The sequence below is a fragment of the Schistocerca cancellata genome, chromosome 2 (assembly GCF_023864275.1).
Source record: "Schistocerca cancellata isolate TAMUIC-IGC-003103 chromosome 2, iqSchCanc2.1, whole genome shotgun sequence".
NCBI lineage: Eukaryota > Metazoa > Arthropoda > Insecta > Orthoptera > Acrididae > Schistocerca > Schistocerca cancellata.
The window spans coordinates 932,301,827-932,323,303 of record NC_064627.1 but is presented as its reverse complement, the minus strand read 5'-3'; the positions used below and the strand labels follow the sequence as shown (position 1 = coordinate 932,323,303).

Below are 21,477 nucleotides of genomic sequence, written 5' to 3'. Positions count from 1 at the left end.
ATTTGAACTTAGCTGATCCCCACTCTATTTACTTTGAGACTTGGCACCTCCTTTTATAGATTTTCTGGCTTCACTACCACGCTCAAACTTCTGACATTCCATCCTGAGAATCACAGAATGTTACTCTTTCGTTCGTTATTCACTCGTTTTCTCATGGTCAGATCGCCCTAGGCAATCTCCTCCCGGATATCCGAAAGGGTCTAATCCGGAATCTTTTGCCAATTTCTCAAGTACAGGCCACATTTCCTGTGTATACACCTTATGTGTCTTTAATGCAGTGGTTTCCATTACCTTCTGCATCCTCATGCCTTTGATGGTATTGATTCTTCCACCTTTTAACGGCAACTTTCCGCCCCAACGGCAAAAGTTGCCCTGAACCCCCGTCCGCTTCTGCACTCTATGACAAGACGTTTGACAGAACGAGAGAGACTCCCTATACTGGAAGTTTTTGGCCGCCATTTCTGATGATTTTCATTCAAACTTTAAGTAATAACTAGGGCCGAACATGGAATCCAAGACGCTTTGAATATTAGTAGCTATGGATTTTATAAAATTTTGCCGGCCGGAGTGGCCGATCGGTTCTAGGCGCTACAGTCTGGAACCGGGCGACCGCTACGGGCGCAGGTTCGAATCCTGCCTCGGGCGTGGATGTGTGTGATGTCCTTAGGTTAGATTTTATTAGTTCTAAGTTCTAGGCGACTAATGACCTCAGAAGTTAAGTCGCATAGTGCTCAGAGCCATTTTATAAAATTTTGGTTTTGTATCCTTCCATATTTTACTTTCGAATGTTGTATCTTTCTCCACATTTATTGATGTTAGTTAAATCTTATTTTCTCTATCCTTTTCCGTCGCATAGCTTGTAATATACCCTAAAAAACTAAAGCTGGGAACTTGCTCCAGTGGGGTATTATTTGTTATTATTTTCGAGTTCTTGGAGTATTTCCCATGATTTCAGTTTCCTTTATTGCTGCACAAAGGCTCCTGTAGAGAAACAACGAGAAGTGAATTTACAGGTACATATAGGTTTTACTGACTTCGGAGAAGCTTTCGGCTATGTGAACAGAAAAAAACTATGGGATAAAATGACTGAAGCTCGTTATCTTATACATCTTACTGAAGCTATCAAAAGCTTGTATAGCGACACAAAAATAATAATAAAAGCTGGTAGTAATAAAACTGAAGAAATTTTTACCAACAACGTATTAAACAAGGTTGTAGCCTATCACCAAGTTTATTTAACATGTATATAGGGTGAATCACCTAAAACTTGTACCGCAAATATCGCGCTAATGGAAAGTGCTATTGATCTGCGGTTTTCACAAAATGGATTAGTAAGCAGGGGTTCGTATTGTTATCCAATAAACAGATTGTAATAATACTTAAAATTTGTATTTTCGTGCAAACGTACACATATTTAAATGTAATTATGCTTATTGACATTAACAGTCTAAACGTAGGGTAAATTAAAATGTCAGTGGTGTTTGTTGTAGGATTCTAGTGCGAGTCTTTAAGAGGTATCTTATTTTGAAAATTTTCCACACCGACACTTGTTTGTACCTGCGTAGTCGATAGGCACGATGTTGTTATTTTTGCTTAGAGTGTGTTTGTGTGTTCCTTGGGTGCATGGACTTGCTAGTCAGTTGGTGGGTGACAGTCCAACAGTTGGTCGTGGGTGGGCGATGAGATTTACCAATGTGGAAAAACCGACACGCTCATGGTGTAGGGAGAGTGTAGGAAGAATGCATTTCGTTCTTGTACGTACACGCGGAAAAATAATCCAATAGACGTCAATGACATTGGCACTTATTTATCATCCTCTTCGATCGGTTACGTGAAAATAGTAATGTAACACTTAAAGAACGTAACAGAAAGAAACAAGTAACGACAGAAGAGGGGGAAATTAATGTTCTTGCTGCTGTTGCAGTTGATGAGCATGTTAGTTCCCATGCAGCCGCACAAGGAAGTGGCATGTCATGCAAGTGTTCTACGCATTCTGCTTCAACATAGGTTTCATTCAAATTACAGCTCTCTCCATCAGGAGCTGGATGGAAACGATTATGACAATCGTGTTAACTCCCGTACATGGATACTCCACATGTATCATTGTCTTGTTTAGTGATGAAGCTACATTTACAAGTCAAGGCCACGTCTACCGCCTCAACATGCACTATTGGTCTGTTGACAACCCCATTGGCTAACAATCCCTGTTGGCTTCGTCAGGTGGAATGTCAGCGCGCATGGAGTGTAGACGTATGGCGTCAGAACTATCAGCTAATAGGGCCGTTTTTCATAGGCACAACATTGAACACGTACGAGTATCGCAGCCTCCTGAGAGACCAATCTTCCACGGATGCTAGAAGACGTTCCTCTATAGACTAGGAGTAGCCTGTGATACCAACATGATGGCTGTCTAGCCCATAGTGTCTCCTGACGGTGTGTGGCGGAGGGTACCTTGAGTTCCTCTATCGGTTCTCCCTTCTATTCCAGTCTCGTATTGTTCGTGGAAAGAAAGATTGTCGGTATGCCTCTGTGTAAGCTCTAATCTCTCTGATCTTATCCTCATGGTATCTTCGCGAGATATACGTAGGATGGAGCCATATACTGCTTGACTCCTCGATGAAGGTATGTTCTCGAAACTTCAACAAAAGCCCGTACCGAGCTACTGAGCGTCTCTTCTGCAGAGTCTTTCACTGGAGTTTATCTATCATCTCCGTAACGCTTTCGCGATTACTAAATGATCCTGTAACGAAGCGCGCTGCTCTCCGTTGGATCTTCTCTCTCTCTTCTATTAACCCCATCTGGTACGAATCCCACACCGGTGAGCAGTATTCAAGCAGTGGGCGAACAAGTGTACTGTAACCTACTTCCTTTGTTTTCGGACTGCATTTCCTTAGGATTCTTCCAATGAATCTCAGTCTGGCACCTGCTTTACCGACGATTAATTTTATATGGTCATTCCATTTTAAATCACTCCTAATGCCTACTCCCAGATAATTTATGTAATTAACTGCTTCCAGTTGCTGACCTCCTATATGGTAGCTAAATGATAAAGGATCTTTCTTTCTATGTATTCGCAGCACATTACACATGTCCACATTGAGATTCAATTGCCATTCCTTGCACCATGCGTCAATTCCTTGCAGATCCTCCTGCATTTCAGTACAATTTTCCATTGTTACAACCTTTCAATATACTACAGCATCATCCGTAAAAAGCCTCAGTGAACTTCCGATGTTATACACAAGGTCATTTATATATATTGTGAACAGCAACGGTCCTACGACACTCCCCTGCGGCACACCTGAAATCACTCTTACTTCGGAAGACTTCTCTCCATTGAGAATGACATGCTGCGTTATGCTATCTAGGAACTCTTGAATCGAATCACACAATTGGTCTGATAGTCCATATGCTCTTACTTTGTTCATTAAACGACTGTGGGGAACTGTATCAAACGCCTTGCGGAAGTCAAGAAACACGGCATCTACCTGGGAACCCGTGTCTGTGGCCCTCTGAGTCTCGTGGACGAATAGCGCGAGCTGGGTTTCACACTATCGTCTTTTTCGAAACCCATGCTGATCCTACAGAGTAGATTTCTAGTCTCCAGAAAAGTCATTATACTCGAACATAATACGCGTTGCAAAATTCTACAACTGATCGACGTTAGAGATATAGGTCTACGATTATTCACCCTGCGTAAATGATTTGATTAAGAATTGGAGACAGGAAGTAAATCCATATATACAGATTATTAGAGTAAATATGCAAACAGGTGACAAGAGATGGGAACACGTAATACTGTCGTAACATTGTCGAACATTATCGTTTTGGTGGTCTAGGTGTTACGATGTGAGAAGCTATAACGTAGCGTGGGCGTAACAATCTCCAAATCTTTGAACAAGATGCAATCGCCGGTCTACGTTGTTGCGACACTGTACACCTTCCCGTGTTCTTCTTTTCTGGGGTTCATTGGGCCCTGACTTCAGCTTTGTGGATGGTAATGCAGCCGCTGCATCGAGCAGCACAGGAGGATAAGCTATTGGAATGGCAAAATATTCAGTGACTTGAATCCCATCGAGCACATGTGGGACACGATGGGGAGACATATTGCAACTTGTCCACACGCACCAATGACCACCCAACAGTTGTGCTGGTGGAGAAATGTAACGCCCTATCAGTAGAACTCCTTACGTACCTTGCGGCCAGCATGGGAGTACATTGCAGAGTATGAATTGTTGTCCTTGATGAGCACACTTTCTGTTAAGAGACACGTCCCGCCTTTTGTATTATCTAGAGCACCATCGTAAATCGCCGTGACGTCAGAGTAATTTTTGTTTCTGAATAAAAATGACTCTTCTATGGGTCTCACTGCGTATTTCTTTCATTTACTTTCTGCACTATACTGTAAGAGTTCGTTCTATGTGTAGTTCAAGTTTCATCGACATATGTTATTTGGCAGTGACGTACCATGCGAAAGTTAGTCTCTTCCTTAGCTTTGCACACCCTTGTACGTGAGGTATGCGTAACCGATATAGCAGAATTGGGCAACAAATCACACTTACAGATGGGCGTCTGACTCCTTCATCAGCTGTAGAACGCGGTCAGCAGAATCCTCAGTAATTTTCCGCTTTCTAAAAACATAATGAACGTTCATCGATTTTCGCTCCTGTGAGTTTTAAGACCTCTTCTTTAGTATTTCTTAGCCTCTGTTGTCTTGTTCACTCACAAATCGTCAGCACGTGTGCTCCGGCATCAGGTACATTGCTACCTCGAGGTTTCGCCATCGATCGCTAAGGCAGCCCCACCGCATACCCACGCAGTTCACTGCCGGCGCGTAGGAAGCAGGGCTGCCACCGTGACAAACCTGTTGACAGCCCCCATTAATACACATCAGTTTTTTTCCACCTCGTGTTTCCAAAGCGACCGGTTCTTCACCAGTCGTTTCCACCTTCCGCAGTCTCTGTTCGTAATCTAACGAAACATCAGAGGAAGCTGAACGGTGATTTGAAACCATAAATCAACTCTTATTTCGTAGAAAATTGTATGACGATTACCACAAATCGTTATACGGGCTGTGTCTGTCTTGATAGCAGACATCAGAAACGTATGTAGCCTAATTTAATATTACCGAAGATCAACGTGCACTGTCCCCAGCAACTAATACTTATCTATGCTATTTTTGGCGATACTGAATAACGTAATTGACGTTTACAAGTCAGAAAGTTCTGCAGAATGTTTTTGGGAAAAGAGAGAGCAGTGTGTAAGGGCCAAAAAAGAAAACTGGTCTCATCTAATAGGTGCTGCACCTTTTGCTTCCTTTGAGAAACTAGACGCCTTCCTGTCATTTGCTAATATTGGAAGTGTTCTGTGCCCAGTGACATATGTTGGCTTTCGTTGCAACCGTGCAGAGGAACGGAGTAATTTCACAGGAACATCTATTTACTGCAGTATATCGTTTTTGCATTATGCCCTCCTGTTTGTAATTTGTAGCGTTTGGTCATGTAGAAGATTACGAAGAGAAGTTATAACATTTGACGCATTCAAATCTTGTTGTTGTGCTTAAGAAGATGATTTATTTTGTGAAAATATTATCGGTAGATATGTGAACATATGCGGACAGTATTTCTAAAGTGGCAGACGTGTAAAAATGCTCTCTTTCGTTGATAATGATTGCTTTAACACAAACATTGTGAATCACAGTCGTCATTTTGTCTAAAAGCTTGTCTTTAACTTACCTTCCACTGTATTTTATAATTCCTGTGAAGGCGTACCCATTTCAGTCACAGGTCCATAGATTAGAGCTACGATTGCCCTTCTCTGAGCTGTTCGAAATGGTCTTCTAACTGTTTTTATTGTGTTATATCTGCTTGTTTACATTGACGATGTTTCCTCGCGCTTTTTCTACCTGTTACGAACTTGATAAAAGCTCTGCAAGCCTACCTTCATTACACAGTAGTCTTCAACGAACTGTGACAGGAGTCCGAACAACAGTTGTATATGTATTAAGGCATGTATAACAACTCTAAAATACTGGTATGTAAATTAATGCACAAGCGATATAGGCTATGCCATGAGCTTATATATATATATATGTATATATATATATATACTGTGTTCTTGCAGTATGACAAAACAGATGACACATCATTGACCGACAATGAACGAAGTGTTGAAGCTAATAACGAGCCCTGGGGACGCCTGATACTTCCTACCTGAGACTTTATGGTGCCGGACAAGACGCATTGCTGGTGTGACGTCAGGTATGAGCAAAGCCATTGAACTGAATTTTGTGAGACGTTTAGGTTGCTAAGTTTGGCAAGTAAAATGTCGAAATCAACAGTATCAAAGGCTATGCTGAAGACTAGGAAGCACGTGATAGTTGCCTATTGTGCATCAGTGGCAAGCTTCAGGTCATCTGCTTCTTTAAAAAGGTAGATGTGCTGCAATGTTTTCGGAAATCTGATTGGTATTCGCCTAGTATCTCGTGGACTATGCACTGATCAGCCAGAATATTATGACCACCGACCTACTATCGATATAAAACCGCCAAGGCGAGCGCGGTGCATGTAGTATCAGTGAGAGTGCTGTCCATGTGTAGAATGGGGAAGGCGCGCGGTCAATCTGAGTGTGACCGAGGGCAGATTGTGATGGTTTTGCAAACAACACGAGTTGTGGGGTGTTCCCGGAGTGCTTTGCTGAGTGTCTTCAACAACTGGCAAAAGCAAGGTGAAACCACGTCCAGATGTCGTGGTGTTGGGCAGCCACCCCTCATTACAGATGTTGGACGTCATAGCCTGCGCAGACCAGGACGTTCGACGAATTGTGGCAGAACTGACATCAGACTTCAATGCTGGGCAGAGTAAAACTGTGTCTGAACACTCAGTGCACCGAACACTCTTAACAATGGGCCTCGACACCGGCAACCACGACTGAAATGGGCAGTGAACATCGGCACTGGACGGTAGCGCAGTGGCAGAGCGTTGCATGGTGTGATGAATCCCGATACCTTCATCATGCTGATGGGAGGTCGCGAATCCATCGTCTTCTAGGGTTGGTTAGTTGGTTGATTTGGGGGAGGGGACCAAACAGCAAGGTCATCGGTCCTATAGCATTAGGCAAGGATGGGGAAGGAAGTACCCGTGCCCTTTCAAAGTAACCCTCGCAGCATTTGTCTGAAGTGATTTATAGAAACCAGGGGAAACCTAAATCAGGATGGCGAGGCGCGGGTCTGAACCGTCGTCCTCCCGAATGCGAGTCCATTGTTCTAATCAAATGGTTCAAAAGGCTCTGAGAACTATGGGACTTAACATCATCAGTCCCCTAGAACGTAGAACTACTTAAAACTTACTGACCTAAGGACATCACACACATCCATGCCCGAGGCAGGATTCGAACCTGCGACCGTAGCAGTCGCGCGGTTCCGGACTGAAGCGCCTAGAAGCGCTCGGCCACCGCGGCCGGCTATTGTGCTAATCACTGTGCCATCTCGCTCGGTGTCTTCCAGGGGAACAGCTCCTTGACAACTGTACTGTGGGACTGAGACAAGCTTGCGGCGGCTCCATTGCGCTCTGGGGAACGTTCACATTGGCATCCATGGGTCCAGTGGAGGCCGTGCAAGGCACCATCATGGCCGAGAAGTATCGTACACTGGTTGCAGGCCACGTATACCCCTTCGTGACTGTAATGTTTCCCGATGGCAGCGACATTTTTCAGCAAGATAATGTGCATGGCGTAATGCCAGGATTGTGATGGAGTGGTTCGCGGAACATTGTGGCGAGTTCCAATTGATGTTCTAAACACTCAACTCACCAGATCTGAACCCTGTAGAACACGTCTGACATGTTATTCAAGGTGACATCAGAGCTCATCGGCCCTCTCTCCGGAATCCACGGGAATTAGGTGACTTGTGTGTGCATGTGTGATGCCAGCCGCCTCCAGCGACCTACCAAAGCCTCACTGTCTCCATGCGACGATGCATCGGCTCTGTTGTCCGTCCCAAACGTGGACACACCGACTATAAGGTAGGGAATCATAATGTTCTGGCTGATCAGTGGCTGTTGTGACGGTGTCGTCAGTGCAGGAGGAGTACAAATAGGCTGGTAATGAGAGGTTGCTATGGCAGCATCCTTTTTAGGTAATGCCGTAACTAGTTCCTGTTTCCAGACCTCAGGGAAAACAGTTCCGGTTAAGGAGTGGTTGAAGAAATCTGTTATAATGGGCAGTAGTAGGTCAATAATACTCCTAAGTCTCATTAGTTGGACTGTGATGGCACTGTGTCCAATAGATACTGCTCTTACGGGTATGGTGGCTTTCTTGACATTATTGCAGGTAACATGGTTTAGATAGAACTATTCGTCGCTACAGTCGTTTACCTCCATGAAGTAATCAACGACTGCACGACCTTTCGGTACAATTGTGGTCGCAGATAAAGTGATAAGCCGGTTCTGGTTTTCGGCTGGGACAATAGGATCGTCTGTAGCTCTTACTTTGCCTATAATGAAACACGCAGGTTCTTACGTGGAACACCTGTTCCATTTCTGTTTTCGGTTAATGCATGGGCACGTCTGAGTTTAGCGTTTCTCACATCCTGACGGACTGTTCCGCTTTCGCTTCTAAGCAATTTGATTTTCAGGCGCAGGGGGCAGTTTGTATGCCTGATAATCAACGTCTCTATTATTCATTGTTTTAGTTCTTCAGTTAGCCAAGATGCAGGTTTTCTTCTTACTTTTCCTATATTTAGGGGAACATACTTATCATAGAGTTGACTACGTTTGTAAGTATATCAATGAAGTTTTTCATTTATGCGAGAGAATTAATTGTTTCTTGCGCCTCAGTTGCAAGTTAAGGTAAATTGATGCGTTCGAAATCTCAGTATGTGGTGAGCTTTGGATTCTTTCTGGGACATTTTAGCGAGTACGTCACAAAACAGTACCAAGGGCAGACCTGCCAGGTACAGGTGTTTGAAGGATGCGAAATATCCTGTTTGCGGATTTCGTTGCAAATGCTGCCATAGCCATGAGATGGGTAGGAGCAAGCTGAAGTACCGACACTCTTATATTTTACAGTGGAAGGACCGTATTATAGAAAATTTATATTAGTGTGTTTATCAAACACTTACCATCGAAAACGCTGCAGGAGCTTCCTCAATTTCCCTACAACCCGGACTTAATACACTCTGATTTTCATCTCTCCTCAAATGAACCGCTGTCTATGAAGACAACATATTGGCACAGACAACGAGCTACAGTCCATTGTAGAACTTTGTAGGAAAGCACGGGAGGCTTTATGACGAGGGTTTTGTGAAGTCGGTAAACACTACAACATATGCATAAGTCGGAGCGGCGATTATATAGAGAAGTAGCAGGAAAGTGTAGCTAACTGTTTCAGATAAAACAGTTTTCATTTGCATAGCGGTTTCCATTTCGCGACCGATCGTTCCATACTTTCCGAACAACCATCGTAAGTCAAACCATTCGCTTAGTCGGGCAAAAATACTTGCTAACAAACAGCTAGGGGAGCCGAAGTTATGAATTATGTAACTAACATTCCAAGATTCCCCAACCACCTTAACCACTGCCGATTCCACTGACCAGCATCACCGCGTGATCCCATAGCACGGTGGCTGATCGACCGCTACACAAGGCTGATCAGAAAGTAGTTAGCGGTTGCCTTCGTTCTGCCTCATGTGTGCATGAATAACACTGTTAAATTTTATCATCAGTAGCCTTGTTTTATAATTTTGTGACTGAATACGGAAACGAGGAAATGAAACACGGTTCTTGCCAACAGCCCATTTTACCAAGTTTAGGATACTTAGTAAGGGCGAATCGATATCAGTATCAGCGTACATCCTTTAACGGCCCAGTAAACCATGATCATCGTTGTACACAGTACTGCTCGTTCTTAATTAATTATAAACTTGCTTTTGATCATCTTCGTGTATTAGCCAATGTACAGTCAAATTTACCGATCTCGTCCCATTTGTGAGTGTCGGTGTAAAACTAATCAACTCTGTGAGTAATCGTTGCAAACAATAATTTTCTGCGTTTGTTTTAATAGTATATGATGATGAAAATTGATCTGAAATAAATGTGAAATTTCTATATACACTCCTGGAAATTGAAATAAGAACACCGTGAATTCATTGTCCCAGGAAGGGGAAACTTTATTGACACATTCCTGGGGTCAGATACATCACATGATCACACTGACAGAACCACAGGCACATAGACACAGGCAACAGAGCATGCACAATGTCGGCACTAGTACAGTGTATATCCACCTTTCGCAGCAATGCAGGCTGCTATTCTCCCATGGAGACGATCGTAGAGATGCTGGATGTAGTCCTGTGGAACGGCTTGCCATGCCATTTCCACCTGGCGCCTCAGTTGGACCAGCGTTCGTGCTTCATCCAGTCCCAAACATGCTCAATGGGGCACAGATCCGGAGATCTTGCTGGCCAGGGTAGTTGACTTACACCTTCTAGAGCACGTTGGGTGGCACGGGATACATGCGGACGTGCATTGTCCTGTTGGAACAGCAAGTTCCCTTGCCGGTCTAGGAATGGTAGAACGATGGGTTCGATGACGGTTTGGATGTACCGTGCACTATTCAGTGTCCCCTCGACGATCACCAGTGGTGTACGGCCAGTGTAGGAGATCGCTCCCCACACCACGATGCCGGGTGTTGGCCCTGTGTGCCTCGGTCGTATGCAGTCCTGATTGTGGCGCTCACCTGCACGGCGCCAAACACGCATACGACCATCATTGGCACCAAGGCAGAAGCGACTCTCATCGCTGAAGACGACACGTCTCCATTCGTCCCTCCATTCACGCCTGTCGCGACACCACTGGAGGCGCGCTGCACGATGTTGGGGCGTGAGCGGAAGACGGCCTAACGGTGTGCGGGACCGTAGCCCAGCTTCATGGAGACGGTTGCGAATGGTCCTCGCCGATACCCCAGGAGCAACAGTGTCCCTAATTTGCTGGGAAGTGGCGGTGCGGCCCCCTACGGCACTGCGTAGGATCCTACGGTCTTGGCGTGCATCCGTGCGTCGCTGCGGTCCGGTCCCAGGTCGACGGGCACGTGCACCTTCCGCCGACCACTGGCGACAACATCGATGTACTGTGGAGTCCTCACGCCCCACGTGTTGAGCAATTCGGCGGTACGTCCACCCGGCCTCCCGCATGCCCACTATACGCCCTCGCTCAAAGTCCGTCAACTGCACATACGGTTCACGTCCACGCTGTCGCGGCATGCTACCAGTGTTAAAGACTGCGATGGAGCTCCGTATGCCACGGCAAACTGGCTGACACTGACGGCGGCTGTGCACAAATGCTGCGCAGCTAGCGCCATTCGACGGCCAACACCGCGGTTCCTGGTGTGTCCGCTGTGCCGTGCGTGTGATCATTGCTTGTACAGCCCTCTCGCAGTGTCCGGAGCAAGTATGGTGGGTCTGACACACCGGTGTCAATGTGTTCTTTTTTCCATTTCCCGGAGTGTATATTCGAGACCTGTGCTCAAGTGGTAAATATCGCTTAATTTTGTTGTTGTGTTCTGTCGAACTCAGAGAGAGAGAGAGAGAGAGAGAGAGAGAGAGAGAGAGAGAGACAGCAAGTGATGAGTCAAATTCTGCGAGTGACAGCAATCGGTGGCAATGGTGGTCCGCTGAATTCTGGACGGTGATATAGTGCGGGCCACATAACTATATGCACTGCCCTAACGAGTCACTGAAAATATTACATGAGAGTTATCCATCAGTGTGTCGGCGGGAACCAAGTTGCGAAAGTCGTCAGTGCACTGAAATGTCTTTCTCTGAATTTAGCTTTGCCTGCAAATGAGTAGATAACTATAATTGACTGCTATTTCAACCTATTTTTTATATTTCTATTTTGAGTAGTTTAGTACTACGGTTTCCACGTATCAGTTTGCTGAAAAAGAGAGAGTATGTAATCCGTACCAAGTTACGATTTGTATTGTCCCAGAGTGAATTATAACATATTGCCTCTTTACAAACAAGTCAAAAGTTTATTTTATTAAAACGAATACTGTTCCAGTAAAGGCAGCTTATAGCCATTGTAATTTTGAGTGAAATCAATTAGAGTGAAATTAATTAACAAAAGTGTTATTAAACTGTGAAAATTTAACCACTGAAAGTAGTGAATAGATTTCATATGAGTTTTGCAAAAGAGTAAATAAGAATTTGGGGTGAAATTACAATTATTATTGCTAAAATTCAATTTAAAAAAATTGCATTTATTTCGGCTAATAGACATGCAATTTCAGTATGAAAGCCACCAAAGTCGTTTTTAGCACTACGCTGACTACAAAAATCTTCATCGTTGTATTGCATATTTGTATGTTTTATGCATGTTTAGTGATAATGTAGTGTGCATGTGTGGGAATGTAGACATGTAGTACTGTCACGTTATTCATTAAGCCACGTATTACTCAAATAAAAATGGCTCTGAGCACTATGGGACTTAACATCTATGGTCATCAGTCCCCTAGAACTTAGAACTACTTAAACCTAACTAACCTAAGGACAGCACACAACACCCAGCCATCACGAGGCAGAGAAAATCCCTGACCCCGCCGGGAATCGAACCCGGGCGTGGGAAGCGAGAACGCTACCGCACGACCACGAGATGCGGGCTTTACTCAAATAAAGTGTTGTTGATTATACGTCATCGATCAAACCACACACCTTGATTAAATTATATATCCTAATGTAAACCATTGCTTTCAGAATAACAGACATTGAAGTACAAAACTCGTAAAACATCTGTTTGCAATTTTTGCAGGTGTTATCACAACGCTTGAGGTCCGATTCGCTTCCAGTTAACATTTTTTACGAGGAAAGATTGTTAAAATAATAAAGCCCAACGACTGCGCTACAATTCTTACGCAACAGGACATTGAAAAGTTTTTGACTGCTTACTGTACCATAGCAAGCCTTCAATCCTTGCCGCTCATGCGATGATACTAGCCATTTTATAGTCGACTCCCATAGTGTCCTCTGATTTGACAAACTCGCCCATGTATGTATACTGACTATACAGAGCGCTTGCAGATATCAGAATTCTGGGACAGACGAGCTTCAGTTGAAGGAGAAACCATGGTCCAGTAAGTGGTTAAGACAGCATCTTAACTGTCCTCTCACGACTGCCGCAGCTCATTCGACACACTAAATAAAAATTCTACAATAAAGTACTTTCTATACATTTTTTCCTTTGCTGCAACTTTTCCCCAAACAAAGGCGGTGGGAGATGAGCGACTGATACTATTCTTCGATGTCAGCGCAAATATTCTCCAGTGTACTCACAAATCCATGTGTTAGGAGAAAACGCAACCCAGCCGGCGGATGTGTCGAGAGGGAAGGCTGGCTTCCAGGCGTAACTATTGAGACTACTCACATGCAACATCTCAGAACACGCTCTGAATAATTGACTCTTGGACTCCGTTATTAAGGGATTATGAGGTATTTCTGCATTTACTATAGTCGTATAGTACCATGGAAGGACGCTGGTTCAATCCTCCTTCCGGTCATCCATATTCAGATTTTGCAGGGTTCCCTAAATAGCACCGAGCGCATTTGGGAGAGTGGTTAAAATACTCTTTCGATTATCAAGATTTTACGTTTTGAGCTGTTTCCCTAAACCGCTAAAGGCTGAGTTGGTTTCTTTGAAAGCGACACGGCCAATACCATTCCCCAGATCGGGCTTGTACTCCGTCTCTGATTACCATGTCCATGTCGTCCACGGGAGGTCAAATCTTAATGTCGTTTCCTAATTTTCCAGTATATACATGGTGACAAAGTGCGGGTTACATTATTATATGTATTGCCCTAAAGAGTCACTGAAAATATGAGTGAGAGTTATCCATCAGTGTGTCGACGTCAAGCACTTTAGGAATGCCACCAATCCACTGAAATGTGTTTCTATGAATTACACACTACCTTCTCCACATTCTCAAATAACATCAATGGTCTGACTGAGTTATTTTGACCAAGCCCTTCCTGGCTTGTCAACGCTTGTAACCTTTACCCAAGGACAGAATATTACAACACTTTGATTTTAAAAACTGATGTGCTTTGTGAGCATCCAGAGAAACAGCATCCGAGGTCTCGTAAGAAACACGTTATCGAATCGGCTCTTTATACTTTTAAAATGTACTAAAATACTTCTTTGGGCTCTTAAAATTTAAACGACTTACGAGAGTCTCTGGTGATTAATGTTTGCTTTAGGCCCGTTAGTAGAAAAGAAGACGGATATGGAGATCACGCCAGGCGAAGTACAACCCATAGTTCCCGTAGGTTAGTTGGAGAAAGATGGAGGAAGGAATCGATTGTGCCTTTTTAAAATGGTTCAAATGGCTCTGAGCACTATGGGACTTAGCATCTATGGTCATCAGTCCCCTAGAACTTAGAACTACTTAAACCTAACTAACCTAAGGACATCACACACATCCATGCCCGAGGCAGGATTCGAACCTGCGACCGTAGCGGTCACGCGGTTCCAGACTGAAGCGCCTAGAACCGCACGGCCACACCGGCCGGCTGCCTTTTTAAGAAACAGTCTTGATGTGCCTTAGGGAAACAAGAGAAAACCGACGTTCAGAAGTCTAACGGGGATTTGTACCCGCTTTATTCCAATTACAGTCCATTGTCTTAACGAATGAGCCGCCCCAGTTAGTCAGTCACACAAAAAACTCAGTACCTCTCAAGTTTATTTGCAACGGATTGAAATCAACACATAAAACAACAGTCGATGCTTCGTGTTCAAATGTCGTCTTCCAAGTACAGTACATGCTGACATTTCGATAGTAAATTGCACATGGGTTACAAGTTTTTGCGTTTGCAATCATATTTCCTTTTCCTCTTTACACGATATTTCGATAAGTCCCCTAGTTGTTTTCGTTGGCTCTGGAGCAGCTTACAGTAGCTACATTTTTCGTATTTTTGTTTAGCTAAAGCGCGAATAACAGTGTTTCAAATAAATGACGATCCACTACTACTACCACATAATGTTTCGACACCCAGGGTCCACTCAAAACATGAGCAGAAAGTATACCGTATGCTGTAACTAGGAAACTTTTAAAGCAATATGTGATTTGAGAATTTCAATAAACTACTCGACACAGAATGAACGTTTCTCTCCTCAATGGAGTTCGTGCTGTTGCGAAACTTCCTGCCACATTAAAACTGCATGCCGGTCCAGGACTCTTGTCCGGAACCTCGTATTTGGCGGGCTACAATCTAGTCGTCTGAGCTATCCGGCACGACTTACAACGCGTCCCCAAAGCTCCTCCACGCGGTAACAGCATTGCCCATGAAAGGTAAAGGAAGACTTACAGAATATTTTCACTAGAAGGGAAAACTGATTTCGGCGAAGACTTCGGTCATATTTTCATCTAAGGAAAGGACTTGTTACTGTGAATTCTCAGACGTGTGTATACGAGGGCTATTAGGAAAGTAAGGAACGATAGGTCGTAAAATGGAAACCACAGTGAATAGCAAAACTGTTTTATTTGCAACAGTTAGCTACAACTTCCAGCTACTTATTTCCATAGTCGCCGATCCGACTTACATATTTGTCGTAGCGTTGTAGCAACTTTCCAATACCCTCATTATAGAAGGCAGCCGCCAGTGCTTTCCGCCAATTCTTTACGCTGGTCTACAGCTCATTATCTGTGTAAAAACGTTGTCTTCATAGCCAGTGGTTCATGTGAGCTGAGATGAAAGACTGAGACAATTACGGGCTGTATTGTGGGTAATCAAACATTTCCAACTGAAAACGATGCAGGCGCATCTTCATCGCCCCTTCAGAATGCGGCTGAGAATTGACTTGAGGAAGAAAACGCACGACAGTTATATAATGTTGGCCGCATAGCTTCAGGCGAAATTTCTCACCAGGCCCTCGTACAAAGTACTCGTACAATTTTATTCTTGCAAAGAGAAAACAGCAACCAGCCATTGTTAATAATGCTCTTTGTTTACAAAGATAACGCTGTTACCGGTTTCGAACCGATAGGTTCATCTTCAGATGGTCGTTTAAATTTATATTAAATTTGTTGCTGTTTACAGTTGCTGTTGGAAAAATAAATAGTCAATAGCTACCGTACAAAACAGCAAATGTAATATAAACGTGAACAGCCAGCTGAAGACGAATTTGTTGGTTCGAAACCGGCAACGGCTCCATTTGTGTAAATAAATTGTATTATTAACAGTGTGTGTTTATTTTCGTCACTACTTTTTCGATGATACGGTGAGCACCATAATTGTGTGGTATCAGGATAGCTCCTCAATATTTTGGACATAAATCAGTTATGTACAAATGGGGCTCCAATGTAATTTTTTTTTTTTCATTTCTCTGACGAATGTCTGATTTCGCAGCAACTTCTTCAACGAGCTCCATTTCTATGGCTGATGTGCTGAGTGTGTTGCAACGTGAAAACTGTTCCACTGCTGATTGATTCAGTATCATGAGCGGCCAGCGTCAGTACGACACACTCGTAAACCAAGATATGCCAATAGTATGTGTCTCTTTTGACAACGCTGTTTCGAAGTACGGATGTTCACTTTCCTCGGTGCAAAAATGTCGAGTAAACCGTGGTCTGACCAACCACCGTACAGCTTTTCTTCATTGAGACACAATATGGAGAATGGGAAATTCTAAATCGAGCAATAAGAAAAAGTCGAAACATTCGTCAAAATTTGGGAATAAATATTTGAAGGAAAAGCTCCGTCATTAATAAGACAGTGCGAATTGTGGGAATAATAATTAACCACGTTCGTATACAGGTGTAAAAGACCCCTTTTCGATCGTAAGGGGAGAAAATTATTCTGTTTCCGCCTACTTAGTCCAAAAGAACTCGCCAGCACTCGTGACATAAAGGCGACGTAGTTGGTGCGCTCCAAATGTGCGGCCATTTGCCGTGTGTCAGGCAATTAGTCAGAGGCGAGATTATAAATACCTGGCGGCCGAGAGGGAGAGCTCCGCTGCGACACGCCGCTGGGCAGCCGTCCAGAAACCCGACACCTGTAGTCACTGCCAGGCGCGGCCTCGTATCGCATCCACTGCAGGGCGCGCGCCTCATCTTCCGTATGTGCTCGTGTGTCTTGCTCTCTGCTTGCAACTCGCTGTCTAGCGGCTAAGTCACCTGGGATGCAACACAGCTACAAACAGTACTGAGGAACCTCTTTCGTACGAAGTAGGGGGGACCGCAGGTCATCCAGAGTACGGGAAGCCCGGGTAATCTGGAAAGAAAGACACTGATTAAACACCGTAAACACTTCATTTATACGTATTTTGAGCAGATTCTGAAAAAAAGGCAGTGTGAGCTTTAGACACTTTTGGCTCTGTTCTAACGTATGACCTAATTTGACAATGTTTTCACCGTCTGCGATTTACGAGATCGCTACCAAAAAGGTTTTTATCTGTGGGCCAGCAAGAAGAAGCGAATAGTGACAGTAAAGCCGTCGGCATACGGACCGTGCTGTCGAACGGCAACGTTGAGCGTGCTAAGTTCAACGTGCTGCTGAACGCTCAGAAACGATGCGACTTGCGCATACGGTACTTGGGCCCCAACGTGGTACACGCTATCGCAGCGCACTCCGGCGGCAGTTGCAGGAAGTTTCTAGTGCGTAAATCACACTCTTCACTAAACGGACGAGCGTAAAATTCCCACGTTAGCTCTATTAAAACGCACATTTCCTCCATTGTCCACGAAAAGGAAAGTACCATGTCCAATCAATAAGGACACAGGCTTATAAAAGTTCCATTACAAACAGTGCGATACAAATTTGCAATACTTCTTCACATAAGGTAAACATTATTTCATTTTAGTAAAACCTCAAGGTCAGTCTTACTTGATCACTGATCCTACCCAGCAGCAGAATCTTTGCAACACGTGAATTACGAAGCGTAAAAGAAAAAGGAGCAAAATACGAGGGCAGTTCAATAAGTAATGCAACACATTTTTTTTCTCGGCCAATTTTGGTTGAAAAAACCGGAAATTTCTTGTGGAATATTTTAAAACATTCCCGCTTCGTCTCGTATAGTTTCATTGACTTCCGACAGGTGGCAACGCTGTACGGAGCTGTTAAAATGGCGTCTGTAACGGATGTGCGTTGCAAACAACGGGCAGTGATCGAGTTTCTTTTGGCGGAAAACCAGGGCATCTCAGATATTCATAGGCGCTTGCAGAATGTCTACGGTGATCTGGCAGTGGACAAAAGCACGGTGAGTCGTTGGGCAAAGCGTGTGTCATCATCGCTGCAAGGTCAAGCAAGACTGTCTGATCTCCCGCGTGCGGGCCGGCCGTGCACAGCTGTGACTCCTGCAATGGCGGAGCGTGCGAACACACTCGTTCGAGATGATCGACGGATCACCATCAAACAACTCAGTGCTCAACTTGTCATCTCTGTTGGTAGTGCTGTCACAATTGTTCACCAGTTGGGATATTCAAAGGTTTGTTCCCGCTGGGTCCCTCGTTGTCTAACCGAACACCATAAAGAGCAAAGGAGAACCATCTGTGCGGAATTGCTTGCTCGTCATGTGGCTGAGGGTGACAATTTTTTGTCAAAGATTGTTACAGGCGATGAAACATGGGTTCATCACTTCGAACCTGAAACAAAACGGCAATCAATGGAGTGGCGCCACACCCACTCCCCTACCAAGAAAAAGTTTAAAGCCATACCCTCAGCCGGTAAAGTCATGGTTACAGTCTTCTGGGACGCTGAAGGGGTTATTCTGTTCGATGTCCTTCCCCATGGTCAAACGATCAACTCTGAAGTGTATTGTGCTACTCTTCAGAAATTGAAGAAACGACTTCAGCGTGTTCGTAGGCACAAAAATCTGAACGAACTTCTCCTTCTTCATGACAGTGCAAGACCTCACACAAGTCTTCGCACCCGAGAAGAACTCACAAAACTTCAGTGGACTGTTCTTCCTCATGCACCCTACAGCCCCGATCTCGCACCGTCGGATTTCCATATGTTTGGCCCAATGAAGGACGCAATCCGTGGGAGGCACTACGCGGATGATGAAGAAGTTATTGATGCAGTACAACGTTGGCTCCGACATCGACCAGTGGAATGGTACCGTGCAGGCATACAGGCCCTCATTTCAAGGTGGCGTAAGGCCGTAGCATTGAATGGAGATTATGTTGAAAAATAGTGTTGTGTAGCTAAAAGATTGAGGAATAACCTGGTGTATTTCAATGCTGAATAAAACAACCCCTGTTTCAGAAAAAAAATGTGTTGCATTACTTATTGAACTGCCCTCGTAGCTTTACGCGAGTAGCGCAAGGTATCCTGTAGATCAAGCCAATCGAACAACCAAAGAAAGGTGAACTTATATTTACATAACATCAAAAATTATAGCATATACTTATATTAAACTAATAATAAAGTAACAGAACCTAATAAAAACGAAAATGTTAGGAAAAAAATTATGTACTGGCGAGTTGCGAACCACGGCCCAGACGAAAATTTCAGCGATCACTGACGCTTCTCACTACGCTAAACCAACATCATGAAGTTCTTAGAATTTTAGCACTTACAGAAAGCTTCAATCGTAGCTGTGTTACTAAATGAAATTTAATTATAAGAAATTTTACCAAGAACAATGCGTTTTGTGTGCATCCTCAGTGTATTGTTGCATTCAAATAGTGTGCCGACGGCTTAAGGAACGGGAGGAGTAAGCGGACACTAGTGGCGGATTTCCTCGTGGACAGACGTCCGCAGCTGGTTTGATGTGTGCCCTTAAGTTTATGCTCTGAAAGACTGTACGTAACACGTGTGTACTTGTTGTACTTGTACGATGGAAGAGTGTGCATAGCGAGCCTGGACTGCGCTTACTCTTCGAGCTAAGAGGGACTGTCATATTTGCTGGGTTCCGTCTTGGGTGGCAGTGAGCTGCATTGAGTCTACCGACAGACTGTGTTCCTGTACTAAAGCAGACAGATTGTTTCTTTGGTGGCTGACATTTCTGCTTCCTATTTCCTGAATACGAGTTGCACGCACGTGATTAACTATCAGTTACTGGGAGGAGTACTGATATTTACGTTGGCCATTAGTTGCAGTGAAAGGAAAAAGTGTTGATCTCAAAAATGGTTCAAATGGCTCTGAGCACTATGGGACTTAACATCTGAGGTCCCCTAGAACTTAGAACTACTTAAACCTAACTAACCTAAGGACATCACACACATCCATGCCCGAGGCGGGATTCGAAGGTTTCGAACCTGCGACCGTAGCGGTCGCGCGACTCCAGACTGAAGCGCCTAGAATCGCTCGGCCACCCGGCCGGCAAGTCTTGATCTGCCACGATGTTAAGAACAGTCGTTATTAATTATAGTATGTTGCAAGTCCGATTCCCTTTGCATTTATTACTTGAAAGAATCGATGTGCTGAGTGCGTGCCGCATGTGGGAAGGAGAGGGACACAGCTGCAGCAAGTAGTGAACATGGAACGTTAACTTTGTTTACGCCTTATATTATCACTAATGTAATATATCTATTATAGTAACATCTTCTAATGTCAGTTGGACGTGTTGAAAGATGGTTTCCCTTATGATTGCTGCGACATATTCTAAGCAGCTTCGTTCCATATGTTTGAGTAATAATGTGCCGGAGGGAACCAAATGATAAAGAATTTCCGTTGGTAGTTATGGGTGAATGTGTGTATTGCCTGGTTTAATCTTTTAACTAAGTCGAGCTTGCCGGCCTGTCCTAGTTATAGTATGTTTTCCGCCAGGATATGAATTCTTCCTTCAGACAAGAATTTTTGAATGTTACGTTACCTCCGAGCCTTCTTTTTTTCTAGTATTCTGTTTTCTGAATTCACAGTTACTGGCAAACCTGTTTAAATAACGGAGACACATTTTGGCTAAAACTGTCTTCTTGAGAGGTTATTTGCTGAGGAGTTTTCTTAAGCGATTTATGTAAGTGAAGTCTTAATTCTTTTAAGTAATCTTGGCTTTTTCTCAAACTTATATTTCTTTGAGCTGTGAGTCCGTGTATGTTGGCTTTGGCATGTTGAAAGGGGTTAATTTTACATCAATCGCTCTGGCCTTTTAATCCTGATGGCCTAATGCTCTGCAGCAACACTGAAATTAACAGTAAGTTCGTTTGGATCAAGACTGCTATCTCGTTAATGTGCACCACGCTCACGCAGACATTTCATCAGCTTTAGTTCGACGGTATCTGTTCTAACAATACCACCACTTGCAAAGTAGGTTAGAAATCAGATTAATAATGTTGCTCACGCAGCATATGTTCGCTTTATCGGGAAACAGCAAAGTTATTGACTGTGGATGGTATCGTCAGAATGGAAATAATGAGGTCTCTGTAAAAAAGTCATTAATTTGGCACGTATCTTGAATGGATCCCCACGTATATTTCGTCGAAGTTGTTATGGCTCATCTTGTTGCTTCTAGGGTGATTCCACTTTGACTGCTAGAAGGTCCAGATCTGTAT

General features: G+C 43.9%; 1 long non-coding RNA gene across 1 annotated transcript in view; it reads right to left on the bottom strand.

The window, feature by feature from the left end:
* LOC126148805 (uncharacterized) overlaps positions 1–19,694 on the bottom strand; it is a 35,771-nt gene extending 16,077 nt beyond the window's left edge. Inside the window, exons 1-2 of the long non-coding RNA XR_007530641.1 lie at positions 19,621–19,694; positions 16,975–17,257 (exon numbers count right to left, since the gene is read on the bottom strand). This is a non-coding gene — a long non-coding RNA (uncharacterized LOC126148805). The remainder of the gene's footprint in view (positions 1–16,974; positions 17,258–19,620) is intronic.
* Between the last annotated feature and the right edge of the window lie 1,783 nt (positions 19,695–21,477).